Raw genomic sequence first — 17,304 nt, forward strand, 5'->3', positions numbered from 1 at the left:
AGTAAGATGACAATGGCAGGATTTATAATAAAACAACACAGAACCCATTATAATATCTTAAATTAAAGTCAAGCTTATGAATTTATTCTCAAGCAATGATTATAACCAACCTCTTTACCAAGAAATAATAAAGAACACAGAAAACCACATTTTAAAAATCAGCATTCCCTTTTAATCATCAATTTAGTATTATTTAAGTTTTTTTTAGACTTTCACAATGGATATTTATTGAGCTCAGATCTTATGATGTAGATAATCCAAATATTTTATTGCCAACTTGGGAAAGGAATACGTCAAGGCTGTATAGTGTCACCCTCCTTATTTAACTTATATGCAGAGTACATCATGAGAATGGAAAATGGAAACAGTGACAGACCTTATATATATATATGTTTGGGCTCCAAAATCACTGCAGATGGTGACTGCAGCCATGAAATTAAAAGACGCTTGCTCCTTGGAAGAAAAGCTATGACCAACCTAGACAGCATATTAAAAAGCAGAGACATTACTTTGCCAACAAAGGTCAGTCTAGTCAGAGCCATGGTTTTTCTAGCAGTCATGTATGGATGTGAGAGGTGGACCATAAAGAAAGCTGAGTGCCGAAGAATTGATGCTTTTGAACTGTGGTGTTGGAGAAGACTCTTGAGAGTCCCTTGGACTGCAAGGAGATCCAACCAGTCCATCCTAAAGGAGATCAATCCTGAATATTCATTGAAGGACTGAGGCTGAAGCTGAAACTCCACTATTTTGGCCACCTACTGTGAAGAACTGACTTATCTGAAAAGACCCTAAAGCGGGGCAAGATTGAAGGCAGGAGGAGAAGGGGATGACAAAGGATGAGATGGCTGGATGGCATCACTGACTCAACCGACATAATTTTGAATAAACTCTGGGAGCTCATGATGGACAGGGAGGCCTGGCGTATTGCAGTCCGTGGGGTCTCAAAGAGTCGGACACGACTGAGCAAGTGAACTGACTGATTTCATCACACCTCAAAACAAATACCATCTGGAGACATTTAATGGTAAGCAGTTATCATAAGACAATTTGCAGAGGGAGGGGAAGATCCTAAAGAAGCTTCCAATCTATTACAAAGCTTCAAACACACAGGAAGGTTTTATGTTCCATTACTTTGCTCACATATTAGATTTGAAAGGCACTCCATTTCCCATGTGTCGATCTGATGCAAGAATCAAACCTGAGATTTGTTTGTTCATTCACTCTGAGAATACTTCAACATCATACTCTAGCTGAATCCTTACTCTAGCTCCTCAGATCATGTCCCCCCACTGCTGGCAACAAACACACTTTAAAATAAATCCAGTAACTTTCAACAGAGTTGTGCAGACAACAGTCAATGCTGTCAGTCTAAGATGCTTTGGTTAAAAAAAAGTCTCATTTTGAACTACATGCCAAAGAGAGGTCTCCGTCTCCTATCATGCACACTTGGGCTGCGCTATGGTGAACTAGCTCAAAGCTGTCAGAGACCAATGCCATTGGCTCATTATTGGGTTCCTTCCTGTTATCACATCCAGTCCCTTTAAAGATTGTATTACTGCTGTGAAGTCTTAAGAAACAGTTCGGTGTGTCACAAACAGGCTCTAAGAGTCCACTGACTAGCCAATTTGAAATCAACATTAACTTAAATACACTCAAATATTTGAGTTCTAAACTTAGAATCTTTTACTTCAAGTAATATAGAGAACTAGAAAAAGATATGTTTTCAACAAACATATTCAGCAGTTTTGTGCACGTGGATGGAAACTGTGTTAAATTTATATTTTAACATTGTAACAAAAACAAATGTTGTGTCACATTTTGCTATAAAGTGGATTCCAATTATGTAAAGCCCTAGTGTGAGCATGCTAAGTTAGGTCAGTCCTGTCCCACACTGTGTGTGACCCTATAGACCATAGCCTGCCATGTTCCTCCATCCATGGGATTCTCCAGGCAAGAATACTGGAGTGGGTTGCTATGTCCTCCTCCAGGGATCTTCCTGACCCAGGAATTGAACCTGTGTCTCTGACGTCTCCTGCATTGGCAGGCGGGTTCTTTACCACCAGCACCACCTGGGAAGCATAAAATCCTAGGAGTCCATATATAATGTTCGAGTGCAGAATGGCCAATACCAGGAATACATCAGTCCTGAATGTCATCATTATTCAGAAATCAGTGACCAAACTTATCTGTGAAATAATCAAATACTATTACAATACTTAATGACTGAAAAATCATAATGAAAAAGCTCCTATCTCTCTAAATTTTCCCCCAAGTTGTCAAAACATTTAAGGCCATCCCTTTCACATCAGCACTTTTATAAAGGGTTGTAAACATCTTATTGTCATATATTAAAATCTAGTAGAGAAAATATATCACAACCAAACACTGCTACAAATTCAGCCAACTACAATTAATGACACACAGCAATAACCTTTCTTGATTTAAGTACAGTAAAACAACTCATTATAGTTAATTTTTTGAGTAAATGACTTATTTCCTTATAGGCTTATCCATAAAATGATCACTTGTCTTAAAAAAAAAAAGGGCACACTCACATTCTTTACATATGGCCAACAAGGACAGTGTAATTTGTTGGCAGTTTTCATAAAGAGGAAAAAAAACTATTAGTAGGTTTAATTCATTCTGAAAAAAGAAATCAAAATAAAAAGGCAGAAAAACATAGTACTATTCTTTTAACGTTACTGATGTCAGTGCAAATTCCTTTAATTACTATCACAGTATGAGTAAAATGTCAGGTATTTTGATATTACCCCTAAATACTATACAAAATAACAAAAATCATGTCTCTGGGAATTTCACAGTAATAGCAAACTACGCATGACAGAACTAGAGCCTTCTTCCAAATAAGATATAAACCATAACAACTATGTTTTTATCCACGAATTCTTCCCACCGTAAAACATAAAAGAGAATAGTTAACCCAGATTTTGTGAGGCATCCACCTGACTTCCACATCAGACTGACACATAGAGCTGAGACACCTGGAGCAAAGAGCTTGGAATCAGAAACTATCTCCCAGAGCTAGTAAATACAGCACCTTGCATCTTCGGCAGTCTGAAGAATACAGTTAACAAGAAATGAAAAGAAACAAGAAAGGCAGTACCAAATTATTTTTCAAGGTGTGAAGAACACTACACATGCACAGACTGCTTCCTGCTTACTGTGAGCCACTGCCATGAGCCCTCTCTGAGTTATCACTCTACCAAGATGCCCAGATCACTACAGACAGCCCTTCTGCAAGCACAAAGTTTAGCTTCCACCACACACTATCATCTCATTTTCCTGTACATGTTTATTTTCAGATTCCAACAGATTTCAACAAAATTATCAGACACAAGTTACAAGTTCATTTAACATATTTTAAGGGTAAAAAACATGACTTTGATAGTGGAACTGACACTGATGATACATAAAAAAATTATGTATAATATGAAACTACTCTTTTCAGTTGACAAATTAAGCTGTCTGTGGCTGTGATGTTTATGTTACTAAATTTTTTTTTTCAACTCAATGCAATCTCTACTACTTTTTCCTAAGAATTTGCCAGGTAAACCTTTTTTAGGTTAAAAAAAGCAAAAATGATGTTTAATAAAACCGAGTTGGGGGGATTATCTTTTAAAATTAAATTCCTAAAACTGGCCCCCTAAATACTAAAAAATAAAATGGAATATCTGTGAATTGTATTAACATTAGTTTCATATTTTAGAATGAGAATCTATTTACCCCCTTAAAGTGTTATAAATATGAAAGTAAAAAATTTACTTTTCATATAAATCTGAAAGTAAAAAAAATTAAAAAAAGGAATTATTCTAGCAATAATTCCATCTGTATCACACATTAGAAATCAGCCATGAAGTGAAAATAAGGTAACAAGTATTTTTAGTTTTTAATCCAAGCAACTTCAAATTTTTCATGTAAAAGGAATTGCTCTTTATTTTTCCAGATTAGAAACATACCACTTTACATACTTTTCTCAGAAAATCACTTACTAAAACAATTAGAACCTAGTAAGAGAATTTTCATTAATTAAATGCTGATCAAAAAATGCTTGCATGAAAATATTCTCCTGTTGGAAACTCTGATAATGAAAATGTGGTGCTTTATTATTGTATGAAAACAACATTTCCTTAAATTCAAATGTCAAATATAGACTTCTGTTGATAATTTACGTAGAACTTTTTCAAGTAAACCTAGAATTTCAAATTCTGTGAAAAGAATGCTCACCTCTCTATTATAGAAAAGAAAGTCAACCAAAGTACAATTTAGGGAAACATTCTCTATCATCATTCAAAGAGGTGTCGTTCTTTGAATATACAGTGGCATAGCGTCCCACTTGAAAGTTGGGAAAAGAATAACAGTAACTTACTGGATCTCAATGAGTCAGTTTTAAAAATAGGGTCTTCCTTGGCTAGACAGGTGCAGACAACACGTAAGATGCTGTATATTTGCAAAATACTAACTAATGAAAATCAATATTCAAAACACAGAAGGACTGCTCAAAAAACAATGACGACAACAAGAAAAGACAACTCAAGAAATATGGGCAAAGATACCAACAGGCGTTTGAGAGAGGAAGAAACACAACCGGCCAATAAATATATGAAAAGACGCTCACTCTCATTAGAAATCAGAAACATGTAAATAAAAATCTAATGAGACAGCATCTTTATAGCCACCTTTAAGACTGATAAACCTTAAAATTTAGGTGAAACCACGTAGTTCTTATGCTCTGCTGGTAAAACATAAAATGGCTTTAGCAAACAATCCAGTAAAACACAAAGTATGTATATTCAATATTCCACTTACAGGTATCTTACTTGAAAAATTCTTCTGTGGATAGATAGGAAACATGTAAAAGAATGTTCAAAGCAGCATTATTTTTAAGAGCAAACAAAAATAAGCTAAATTTCCATCAGCAGATGAACAAATAAATTCTGATATACGATGGGAAAGCATATAGCGGTAGCACATGAACACACAGCCACATACATAATACAGATCGATCTCAAAAGTGTCATGTCGCATCAGAAAGTCAAGCTGCAGCGGCTCACACACGCTATAGTTCCTTTTAAACAGAATTTTAAGATATCAATGAAAAATGTTGTTGTGGGCTATGCATGTGTTTTAGGGGTAGGGTATGGGAGGCTATCCTTTCTATGATGACAGATGAATAACATACACATAAATTCAGCAGTTACCTATAGGGGGAACACAGGGAATAAGTCAGGGAGGTGGGCACAGGGGCTTCAAAAGTAGTGATAATATAGGTATCTTTTAGGTGGGTGGCAGATACATATATGTTCACTTTTTGTAGGAAAGGATTACACAGTTATAAAGAATTATATATACTATAAATACATCAAAATTTCCTCAATTTTAAATATTAAAAAGGGGGTCCTTGTTCTTGGAAATTGTCAAAAGCAATGAGGTGAGGCAGAAAAAGGAGACTGGCATAATGTGGCCTGATGAGCATTAGAGCTGTTTCCACCCTGAGAAAGCAAGGCAGCCAAATGATGTAAAACTGGGACGTCAGCGTTTCAGCTAGTTTATAAGGGATGGACTTCCAGCCTAAGTCGATCCACTGAAGAGGAAATTACACAAAGGGGTAATATTTTAAAATACCTAACTGTATGCTCTTGTGGCAAACACCACTGTAGCATTTGACCCTGGCATCTAAACTCTCCCCTTTGCCACCCACTGGCTTGACAAACTCAAGGGTTTCACTAGGGTCTTAAAGACAGACAGCTTCTACACAAATGGCCCTTACCTTGAAGATGACGACTTAGTTATTTATAATGTCTGTTAAGAAAAACACAATTAAATTCCTATTTCTTACTTTCCTCTCATGAAAAAAATACCTAAAGAACCATTAACTCATTGAAGTGCCCCACATATGCACTTTTCAGTTGAAAAATAAGACCTTAAAGTGCTATAAAAGTGAAATGTAAAAAGACATAAGCGCTCTTTACTATCATACAAAATGTTTTAAAAAACTCTCATAAATTTATCAATACTGCAAGAGTCAAGCGCCTTTTAAAAGCAGTTCAACACTGTTTTACTGTAGCACACAATATGCATTAAAATGGACAAGAATTTTGATGTCATCAGTTCTGAGAGTAAAATAAAGTCTAAGTACAGATGGTTCCCAAATAAAATTATTTCTCAGAATTTACCCTAACATAGATGGTTCTCAAATACAATTTTTCTCAATATTACCGTGAAGTTAGCTTTTAAATGGTATTATCCAAAACATAGTGTTTTACCCAAAATCCACACGAGTTTAATCAACATTTGTACCAAATAACAGAATATTAAGTCAGTAAGTTAATACTCACAAACTGTTGATACTAGAGTGCTTCCCCCCACCAAAAATAAAACATATTTGATAAGGTTGCCTGTTCCCCTCCACAGGCTACAAAACTCTTTAACAATTCCCTCTTGAAATTGCAACCCACTCCAGTATTCTTGCCTGGGAAATTCTGTGGACAGATGAGCCTGGCGACCTACAGCCCATGGGGTCACAAAAGAGTCAAATACAACTTAGCAACTAAACAATAACAATATGACCAATAGGCATTTTGCTAAATTAATTTTTAGAAGCTTTTCCTAAATTTGAAGAAAAAAATTCTGTGATAAGCATGTAATTGGTCCCAGTTCAAAATAGGGTGATACTAATTTAAAATGCATTTTTGGTTTCTGAAACCAATACAATCAGAGGAAAAGTTGAGTCCTTTATGTTGTATTTGACAACTCAAAAATTACTTTTCCATTTGAAGCGTAGGAGTGAACTAAAGATAGGACTTTGGTTAACCTTTTGTCCAAAGTTGAGTTGTTTTGAGGATATTAAATCTAAAGAAATAATAACATTTGAAGATGTAGGTTGAACAAAGCTCACCCAGGATATATTAGCAAGAGAATTCAAATAATAAATCAATTTATAAAAAGCTCTCTGCCTTTTCTTTTAAAAACCACCAAACTCTCTGAAGTTGAAAATCCCACACTAAGGTTTCTCCACTTAGAGCTCTCTTTTTACAGAAGAAAAAGGCTTCATAACTTTTGCAACAGTTTAGCTATTGTTAGGATTAAAATATGTTAATAATTTAAACATCTGCCAAAACACAGAATCATTTAGTAATGCCACCCTGCCTTCCAACCATTTTAAAAGACCATGATGGGCTAAAAATAACTGTAAAAAACACTTCCTCAGGATAAAGGCAAACATAACAACATTAGCACCATTTGCTCTTTAGTTAGCTTCTTTTTAAATTAGCAAATTCTAAACTAACCCAGTCTAGAACTGAAACAACACAGCTCTTTCAATGGCAAAGAAATCTGAGAAGCTGATCTGGAAAGCAAGTATAATGGGATTACACTTTCATACAAATTCTTGAAAAAGAATGGCCAACACAGTTTTAAATTAAATAGTACTATACTTAAAATTATACTGGGTGCTGTGTAAATCCTCAAGAGATATATCTACAGAAAGCAGTAACTGTATCATCACCGACTGTATGATCTTGCCTAGAATGCTTAACCTCTCTGAGCCTCAATTCTTCATGTCTAAAGATGACAGTACCTACTTCATGTGGCTGCTACAAGGAATAAATGAGATAATAATGCAAAGTCCTTAGAACTGTATCCAGCACATTATACAAGCTTAATACATATAAGCTATGTGGTGGGTATTTTCTAATGGATTTCAAAACTCTAAGACACTTGATTCTCCATAAAAATTTTAGGTATAGTAAATAAGGGTATTTGTCAAAACATGACCAGGGACCAGGGGTGATCCATAGCTACAGTAGTGCTTGAGGTTTAGCTAAGAAGTATCTTTTGATTGAATTAAAGTATAATGAAGCTAGAGTAAATACTAAGTAAAACTTATGGAAAATATTGGCGGGGAGGGGGGCGCTTCCCTGGTGGCTCAGAGGTTAAAGCTTCTGCCTCCAATGCGGGAGACCTGGGTTCAATCCCTGGGTCGAGAAGACCCCCTGGAGAAGGAAATGGTAACCCACTCCAGTATTCTTGCTGGAGAATCCCATGGACAGAGAAGCCTGGTAGGCTACAGTTCACACAGGGTCGCAAAGAGTTGGAAGTGACTGAGTGACTTCACTCACTCACTCGTAAGTTAAATTATTAAAATTTTATTATGTTGTTCATTAAATAATGAAGTGATGTATTACTTGTGGTTTTAATGGAAAAAAGTTAATTCTGCTCAAACATAAGTTTGCTAATAAATAGAGGTATGTGTGTATATATGTGTAATTATTGTTATCTAGAAGACTTAATGAGTCATAAAAAACGGGTTTATGTCTGCTTCAGACAAAATGTAAATATCAGTCTAGTACTTAATAAGATTAGTATTTCTTGCAGCTCAAATATTCATTTTTTGATGATAATGAATGTCTCAAATTTTTTATCTTACAAATTTTCATGTTCTAAGATATCTTTAACTCAAACTCCAAATAATAATTTATTTTCCCTTTAAGGGTCACATTCAGGAAAGAAGATGCTAACAGGGAAAGAATTAATAAATGCTGTCAGTAGTCTACGAGCCTATTTTTATTTCCTGGCATATGTGTTTAATACTTTGAGGATTTTAATGAATTGGTATATCAACAAGTAAATGAGGTATGGATGGGTGAAAAAATTTGGAAAATAAAGCACAGGCTAGTCTAAAAGTTATCTGTTGCTCTAAAATTATACAGTTCAGGTTTCTGAGACATTTGGGCTCCTCTCCCTTCTCTCTCTATCAGCCCCTCTCCTACACCTACACCCTGAACTCTACACCCCCAACCATGGCTACCTAGAGGAATACTGTCTTTGGAAGCTCTTACTCTGAAATTCTAACTTGATTACCAATAGGAGGGTTGAAGGTACAGAGTCTCTAGAACAGAAGCTACAGTTACTTTCTTTTGCAAAATGGCTTTTGGGAAGCAGTTGTTAATTCCCAAAGCCATGTAGGAAGCTGTGACTTCCATAAGAATTGAGAGTTATTTTAAGGTTAAACAGAGACTGAAAAGACTCAGATTCAAACCAACACTATGCAAAAGGATCCACCCAAGTGCCCACAAATATGAGACAAGATGCCCACACTCAGTAAACACTGAAATCTGGTCTCCTAAAGCTCTTAATTCCTTCCTTCAGCAAATATTTACAAGGTCCGTGTTCTGTACCAGGCACTATCTGTGCAGAATGGAGCTTCAGTGGTAAATAACCAATAGTCCTTGACTTACATTCATAAACAATTAAAAAGTGTGATGATCTGGAAGATGGTTTCACACCAGAATCCATGAAATCTGGATTATAAAACAGCCAGAGCAAAGGCTGTAAGAGGCTGCGTTTGGTATCTGGCTCCTTCACGAGAGTAAGACCATCAGCAGCAGGTTGTGTGTGTGGCCAACTCTTTGTGCCCTCTGGACTATAGCCCACCAGGCTCCTCGGCCCATGGGAGTCTCCAGGCAGGAATACTGGAGTGGGTTGCCATGCCCTCCTCCAGGGGATCTTCCCCACTCAGGAATCAAACCCGAGGCTCCTGCGCTGCAGGCAGATTCTTTACCACTGAGCCACCAGGGAAGCCAGGTTAGCAGCATCTAACCTAGCATCTGGCACAAAGTAGAGATTCAAACACTGGGGAAGACTAGCACTATGAAGAGGTTCAAATATAACGTCAGAGGTATTTAATTCTTCAGCATCGGGGTGGACACCTCCATCATTCACATTTACTGAGCATTCCCAGACACCGTTCTACCACTTCACATACATCTTTCTTCACCTTTCAAAGTTCCCAATAAAAAGAAAACAGGATAGGACCATACAGTTTCTACATTTCAGCCTTACTAGCATCAGAAGTGGCAAGATTTACTCTGACACAGGTGATTGATTAAATATGACTGACAGAAGCTTAGAACTGAACAGGTCATGGCGGGTGGGGAATGCAGAGAGGAGATACTACTATTAATAGCTGTTATATCCCTATGGTGTATAAATTTTATTTTCAATTTTCTATGTGTTCTCTAAATAGTAATTACTTTAAAAATCTGAAAGCTAGTAAGCAGACTTGAGGGATTTCACTAAAGAGGGGACCAGGGTGCAAGAAGTTGGGAGCCAGAGATGGCAGGAACAGTAGTCCCTTAGCCCGAGTCTACAGTGAAGGGGAGAGGTCTTCTGGCCAGGTAACAAAGTGTCTGACTAAACATTAAGTAGATGAAGGCTCAGCATTACTTCAGCTGAAAACTCCAGGGTGTATTTTAATTGCTTATATGAGCAAGTTACTGCTGCAAGGAGCATCAGTCTTGAAGGCAGGCTTCTTGGTGGTCTATGTTACCACCTACAGAAACTGTGCTTCTCACCCTCTAATAGATAGTGATCGTGGAGCTGTCCTGTGTATGATAATAAATGGGGGAAGGGGAGCACAAAGAGATATAAACAAAAAGCATCACCCCATGATTTCTCCAATTAATACTTTAACTCTCTAATTCCTCCTTCCAACTTAGCAGACTGCACATGAGAAGCTGAACTTGTAAATAAAACAGGAACACACTTGAATGGAGGAGAACCTGTTAGGTGGCCGAGATCCTTGAAGATTTCAGGTCAACGAGCCAAGAAGCTCTATATTTTAAACTCAGCAGGTTACTATGAAAAGATGGTGATCTCATTAAGCACCTGAGACATAAAACTATGAGTTCTTTAAATAATGTGGCAATTTATGCACCACAGAAAATACAAAGCCTTTGTTCAAACTTTCCAAATGACTCTGTTTTTCTTGACCTGGCCTGAAGTTTCAGGGCTTTTCATCAACACCTGTCTTTATGCATGAATTTCCCCTTTCCAGCTCTCAGCAGCTATCTAACCACTAAACCACATTAGGTTATTTACACTAATAGATCATTTTTAGCTCTTGGGTTCTGTAATAGGATTGACGAATGTTCTTTTAAAACATTTTCAAGAGGAATGAGGTACAGCTAGGTGGTGGCGGAAGCTGTGGGTCTCCAAGTGTCTTCACTTCTGGGCACTTTCCTCATTTCCATGGCTTAAAAGACGGAAAGATTAGAGGAACAGGAAAGTCAGTATCTTGCTTGCTCAGGTAAGGACATGAACACATGAGCTTCATCTGTGGTGTTTGCCCTCAATGGGCTCCCTCATCAAAAGCCCTGTACTTCAGAAACTCAACTTGATTAAACATCAGGGAACACGACATTCATAAGAGACAGCTAGTTTTCTCCTCTGAAGAATAAAATGACTAATCTAGATAACCTTTAATGTTCCTTATAGCTAGCTCTGAGTCTCTGAAAGAACAGTAATATTCTGCATCAAAAGTTTATGCAAAAAGTTTAAACGTTACAAAAACTTTTATGAGTCAACTAAAAAGATAAACTGGGAAAAAAACATATGCAAGCTATATCATAAAAAGAGGAAACAGACCACTTCTAGGATTATGCTAGAAATATGGTCTTAACTATATGAAAAGGTGCTCAGTCACACACTTAGTAAGAAGGAAAATTACTAGGCCAAGACCCCAATTTTCATTTCTAAAATGAGGAAATATTGAGAAGTTCAACAAAATCTAAATAACACATCCTACTGGTGAGGCAGTGGAAAGGAACTCTCACACAGTGCTGGTGGGAATGGAAAACGATACAATACCTAAGGAGGGGGACATCATAACAGTTAACAAAATTACCTTTTGGCTCATGTATCCATGTGTAAATATACTTATATGAGTGCATGCTAAGTCACTTCAGTCCTATCCGAGTCTTTGCAACCCTACGGACTACAGCTTGCCAGGCTCCTCTGTCCATGGGGATTTTCCAGGTAAGAATACTAAAGTGGGTTGCCATGCCTTCCTCCAGGGGATCTTGCCAACTCAGGGATCGAATCCGCATGTCCTATGTCTCCTACACTGGCAAGTGGGTTCTTTACTGCTAGCACCACCTGGCTGATGCTACTAAGTCGCTTCAGTCATGTCCGACTCTGTGCGACCCCACAGACGGCAGCCCACCAGGCTCCCCCATCCATGGGATTCTCCAGGCAAGAGTAGTGGAGTGGAGTGCCACTGCCTTCTCCACACCACCTGGAAACCCAAATATATATGTATATGGATTGTAAGCATTATATATGTGGATTATACACACACACACATATATATTCAAGCTAATAAGCAAGGAAGGAAAGAGAGAATTAGGATATCTACGTAATGCTCATTCCTAGCAACATCACACACAACCAGCAATGAAAGGTTTCCTGATTAAAATACACAACACCCACTGGATCTACAAAGTACCCTTGGCTAAAAAGTATTTGTGTGTGTACCTCTCAAACCTAAACCCGACTGAATCTCTAGATCTAACTACCAATTTTTCAGGAAATGCAGCATACAGAGAAGCATGTTAAGTGACAGCAAAATCCGAAGTGTAGGAAACTACAGGCGAGAGGACCCAGTTTCTCGGCAAGTAAGCTGTAAAGGGAAAAAAGAGATGTGGATAAGAAACCTACATTAACGGGGCATGACAATTCAGGGATATTCATGAATCTAAGTTGAACAAACAATAATCAATAAAAAACTATGAATATGTATGTATGTATACTACATATGGGGTTCCCAGGTGATGCTAGTGGTAAAGAATCTGTCTGCCAGTGCAGGAGATCCAAGAGACAGAGGTTCAATCCCTGGTCGGGAAGATCCCCTGGGGTAGAAAAAGGCAATCTGTTCCAGTATTCTTGCCTGGAAAACCACGGAGAGGAGCCTGGAGGGCTTCGGTCCTTGCAGTCACCGAGAGAATCAGATACAGCTGAGTGACTAAGCATACATCCTATATACGTGTTTGTATATCTCTACATACATTTTAAGTATGCATGCATATCCACATACATACATACATACATACATATGTGTGTGTGTGTATATACCTACATAACTGAGGAAATCTGAAGTGAACTAAAGCATCTGATAATATTAAGAAACAGTTAATTTTGGGTTCATGTTGAAAATACTATTTTAAAGAAAAAGAACTTACCTTCAGGAGAAATATACTAAAATTTCACAGATGAATTGGTACAGTATATTCCCTGGTGGCTCAGACGGTAAAGTGTCTGCCTACAATGTGGGAGACCCGGGTTCAATCCCTGGGTTGGGAAGATCTCCTGGAGAAGGAAATGGCAACCCACTCCAGTGTTCTTGTCTGGGAAATCCCATGGACAGAGGAACCTGGAAGACTACAGTCCATGGGGTCGCAAAGAGTCAGACACGACTGAGCGACTTTGCTTTCACTTTCATGGGATTTGTTAAAAATGTGGGGGTGAACAGAGGAAGGATTGAGTGACAGTGACTTGAGATTAGTTAAGTTGGGTAGTGGGTACATTCATGGTTACCATTCTCCCTACTTCTATGGATAAGATGAAATTTTTCTACAGTAAAGCTAAAAGCCACATGAGCAAAAACAAGAAAATTTATGTATCTAATACTAACAAGCTGGTAATAGAACACTGATATCAGATTAAGACCTAACTTAGAAGTCCATCATGCTCACCCGAGGAGCTTCTTCGAAATAGTTTCTGAACACCATTATCTTAATGAATCCCAAAGACAGAAGGAACGGTGTTGTGTCCCTCAGGACTGTGGGAGTGTGGAAAGAAGGTTGAGAACCACCTATAGTGTTTAAACACCGTAAGGGTGGGGGCTGTACATCATTCATCCAGCTCTTTTACCACCATACCTGACATGTAGAAGGTACTCAAGAAATATCTGGTGAATTAATGATAACCTGGGAAGTGAAAATGAACATGTGAGCTTGCTGCTGCTAAGTCACTTGAGTCGTGTCAGACTCTGTGCAACCCCATAGACAGCAGCCCACCAGGCTCCCCTGTCCCTGGGATTCTCCAGGCAAGAACACTGGAATGAGTTGCCATTTCCTTCTCCAATGCATGAAAGTGAAAAGTGAAAGTGAAGTCGCTTAGTCGTGTCTGACTCTTCGCGATCCCATGGACTGCAGTCCACTAGGTTCCTCTGTCCATGGGATTTTCCAGGCAAGGGTACTGGAGTGGGGTGCCACTGCCTTCTCTGACACATGAGCTTAATAGCAGCTAAATGCTAGTGTGCAAAAAACATCTTCGTATTTGATATTGAAAAAAAAACCATTTAGGTTGCTGAGTTTAAACAGCATGACTTTCTGTTCTTTAAGTAGAATAGGTTTTCATTATAAAGCCACAGTCTAGTCACTTTCAACAGCTACAGGTAAATTCTTAGAATAAAAATAGCTTTAAATACACAATTGGGCGGGGTGAAGCTAGAAAATATTCTGATTCTACAATCTGTTTTGAACAAGACAGTGCTTTTTATGTGACTAACAAAGCAAACAGTAGTCAGATTCCTTGTACTGAAATAAACACACTATTTGCAAAAAGGGTTGAACGTACAAGGCTTATTCAATAAAGATACCACATTTCCCAAAATTAAATGGGAATATAGAATGACAAATACCCACATATATTTACATATCCCCCAAAGAAGACATATGACCACTTGGTATGGATTTTGTCTCTAATAATTACTAAATGGAGCCAAGCCCACTGTCTCACCACAGAAAACAGCAAAATACCTCAAGCACAAGAATTACCCAATTTTAAAGTTGGGAGGAGTTTAGAAACTAATCCAAACTTTTCATTGTGTTGATGAAAAAAGGAACACCTAGAGAGGTTAAGGTGAAAAGTTCTGGAAATAGTTGAAGCAACCATAGATAAACACATGGTCGACACAGGTGCACAGAATGAAGAGCTGAGAATTATTCTTTGAATTTTCACATGAATAACAAGGAACAAGGTATCAGTCTCAATTATAAACAAATAAGTATGTGTCACCATATATACACATAAAAATACTGGAATATACATTTCTAATAAATCCTTTTAAAACAAAGTCTGTAACCTAGTATTCAAGGGCATCCATAACGTTACCCCACTTACTTCTTCAAAATCTTTCCCAAGAGAACCATAGTACCTGGAAGGCAGCCATTTCTCTCTCTTATCTTTTGTGGACTCTTACAGATGTAGCAGAGGACACAGTATAATTACAAAAAGTATTATTCCACAGATGATCTTCAAACGATGCAAGAATGGTCAGAATATACAGAACAGACAAACAACAAGGCCCTATTGCATAGCAAAGGGAACTTTATTTAACATCCTATGTGAAGCTGCAATGGAAGAGAATAAAGAGAGAGAGAGAGAGAGAGAGAGAGTGTGTGTGTGTGTGTGTAACTGAATCACACTGTTGTACAGCAGAAATTAATATAACATTGTAAATCAACTATACTTCCATAAAAATGACTGAATAGAAAACACAATATAAACTTTTCAATTCTCCTGTTACTCAGAACTGATATAAAAATCATATTTCATATGAATCTGTGAGTATTATACAGAGACATGGTAAGGTTTTAAATATAGCAACCAATAAAAGGTTTCAAAGTGTGAGTTAAGTGAAAGGAAGGCAGTGAGATGAGTTATCCTTTTATATTTCTACAAGGTGCTATGCAAGGCTTAGCTCAAAATATATGCAGAAAATTACATGCAGGGGAGGAAGAGGGAAGAAAAAGAACAAACCCTGATTTCATCCACTGGTCACACATTTAATTTCAATTACTGATCAATCCTGAATCCATGCCACTTTAATTTTACAGAGATTTTTTTTTAAAAAAAGACGTATCTATGCCTATTATGGAATTTTCCTTCTCACCTACTTCATCCATAAAGTTGATGTGACTTAGCTCCAAAATGACGAAATGAAATAAGAATCAGAATTTGGCCTCTCAACTTGCTGTTATTAGATTCTTTAGGATCCTGAAAACTGATTTTAAGAGTCTCCTATTATTGTTAAAGAGAATACTAACTACTGAAAATCACAATGATAACATTTACTTTCATCTTTTGGGGGAAAAAGGTTTCTAACTGAGCTGATTTGAGATTCTAGAAGGAATCTGCAAGCCAAACCGATAATACTTACAAAAAGCTGAAAGCAAAGTCTGAAGATTAGTTTTCTTCTGAAATGAACACAGCAACCTTATTTAAATGGACATGATATGATATGATATTATCAAGTTAAGGGTTTTTGTACCTCCTCCACTGCAACTCTAAAATAAAACCCAAAATTAAGCAATAAAATCTGAAGCCATCTACCAAACACAGTAAGTAGAGTGTTGTGAACAATGAATTTAAATCCTTCAGGGTAATTACACTGGCAGCTCTCTAAATTTATGGATGTCTTGCTTCTGTTTGAAAAATTTTAAATAATTAAATACAAAACTAAAATGTTTATATGCTAACATATTTTACATTTCTCTTATTAACATCTGAGGGCTTACATTAAGATCCTGAAATACAAGACAGTATACCCACATTTTCACTATTGTGCTTCTTCCAAGCCTAAAAAAAAGAATTGGGGTATGCTATTTTCATAAAAGTTTAGAAACATTCATGGACACATTGATGGCTTTATGTAATAAGTGAAGAATTTAGGTGATGGTTTAAACCCACACTCCCCTCCAAAAGACTTCTTTCCCTACTTTTACATACTCCCAACTATTTTCAACCAAGTAACACAAGAACGTGCTTTCTAAAAATATAAAGGGGCTAGGATCACCCCATCATGAACGAACAACCTAAACATCTGAGTAATAACTTCTAAAATAAAATCACAGAAAAAGATGGTGCATTGCTAAAACTATTAATAAAATTTAAGACAAAGAGTTTATTTTTCAATAAGAAAACAAGGCAAAGAGAGCCCAACCTGATCTTGTATGCCTGCCCAATAGAACTTTCCACCATAATTAGTGCTTCCACCTCTGGGGCAGGGGGAGGAGCTTAAACTCAGGGTAACCTCACGGAGCAAGGGCAAAACAGTATAAATGCTGCAGGACAGCTCTGGAGAGGGCATCTTCTGCAGTGCTCACCTGGGCACAGGGCAAGGCACAGTGCACTGGTAAGAAGCCACCTCCAGGAACTCCGAGAGTCCGGGTAAGTCCACTGGTAGATCTCCATGTCAGCGTATTTGGAAAAAAGTCTCAGTTATTTGCTACTTTGTGATTTAAAATAATGGCTTTCCACTAAAATCACTCAGAAAGTTTAATTTGTACCTGTCTGTAAAATATAGTCTTAATTATAACTATATTTGCAAAAACATGCTGTAATCTGAATTTCAGTGTTTTTGAGACTATTGGTAACTTCAGTCTGTATCAAAGATCTTGAGTTATTTAATACAGACATCCAACTACAGTTTCTGTGTTTCTT

The 17,304-nt window shown here is 37.3% G+C and overlaps 1 protein-coding gene across 1 annotated transcript in view; it reads right to left on the bottom strand.

The window, feature by feature from the left end:
• The window catches only part of NT5DC1 (5'-nucleotidase domain containing 1), a 114,889-nt gene that overhangs the window by 70,985 nt on the left and 26,600 nt on the right, over positions 1–17,304 (bottom strand). The gene's annotated exons all lie outside the window — the stretch shown is intronic.

Source organism: Capricornis sumatraensis, chromosome 13, assembly GCF_032405125.1.
Source record: "Capricornis sumatraensis isolate serow.1 chromosome 13, serow.2, whole genome shotgun sequence".
Classification (NCBI taxonomy): domain Eukaryota; kingdom Metazoa; phylum Chordata; class Mammalia; order Artiodactyla; family Bovidae; genus Capricornis; species Capricornis sumatraensis.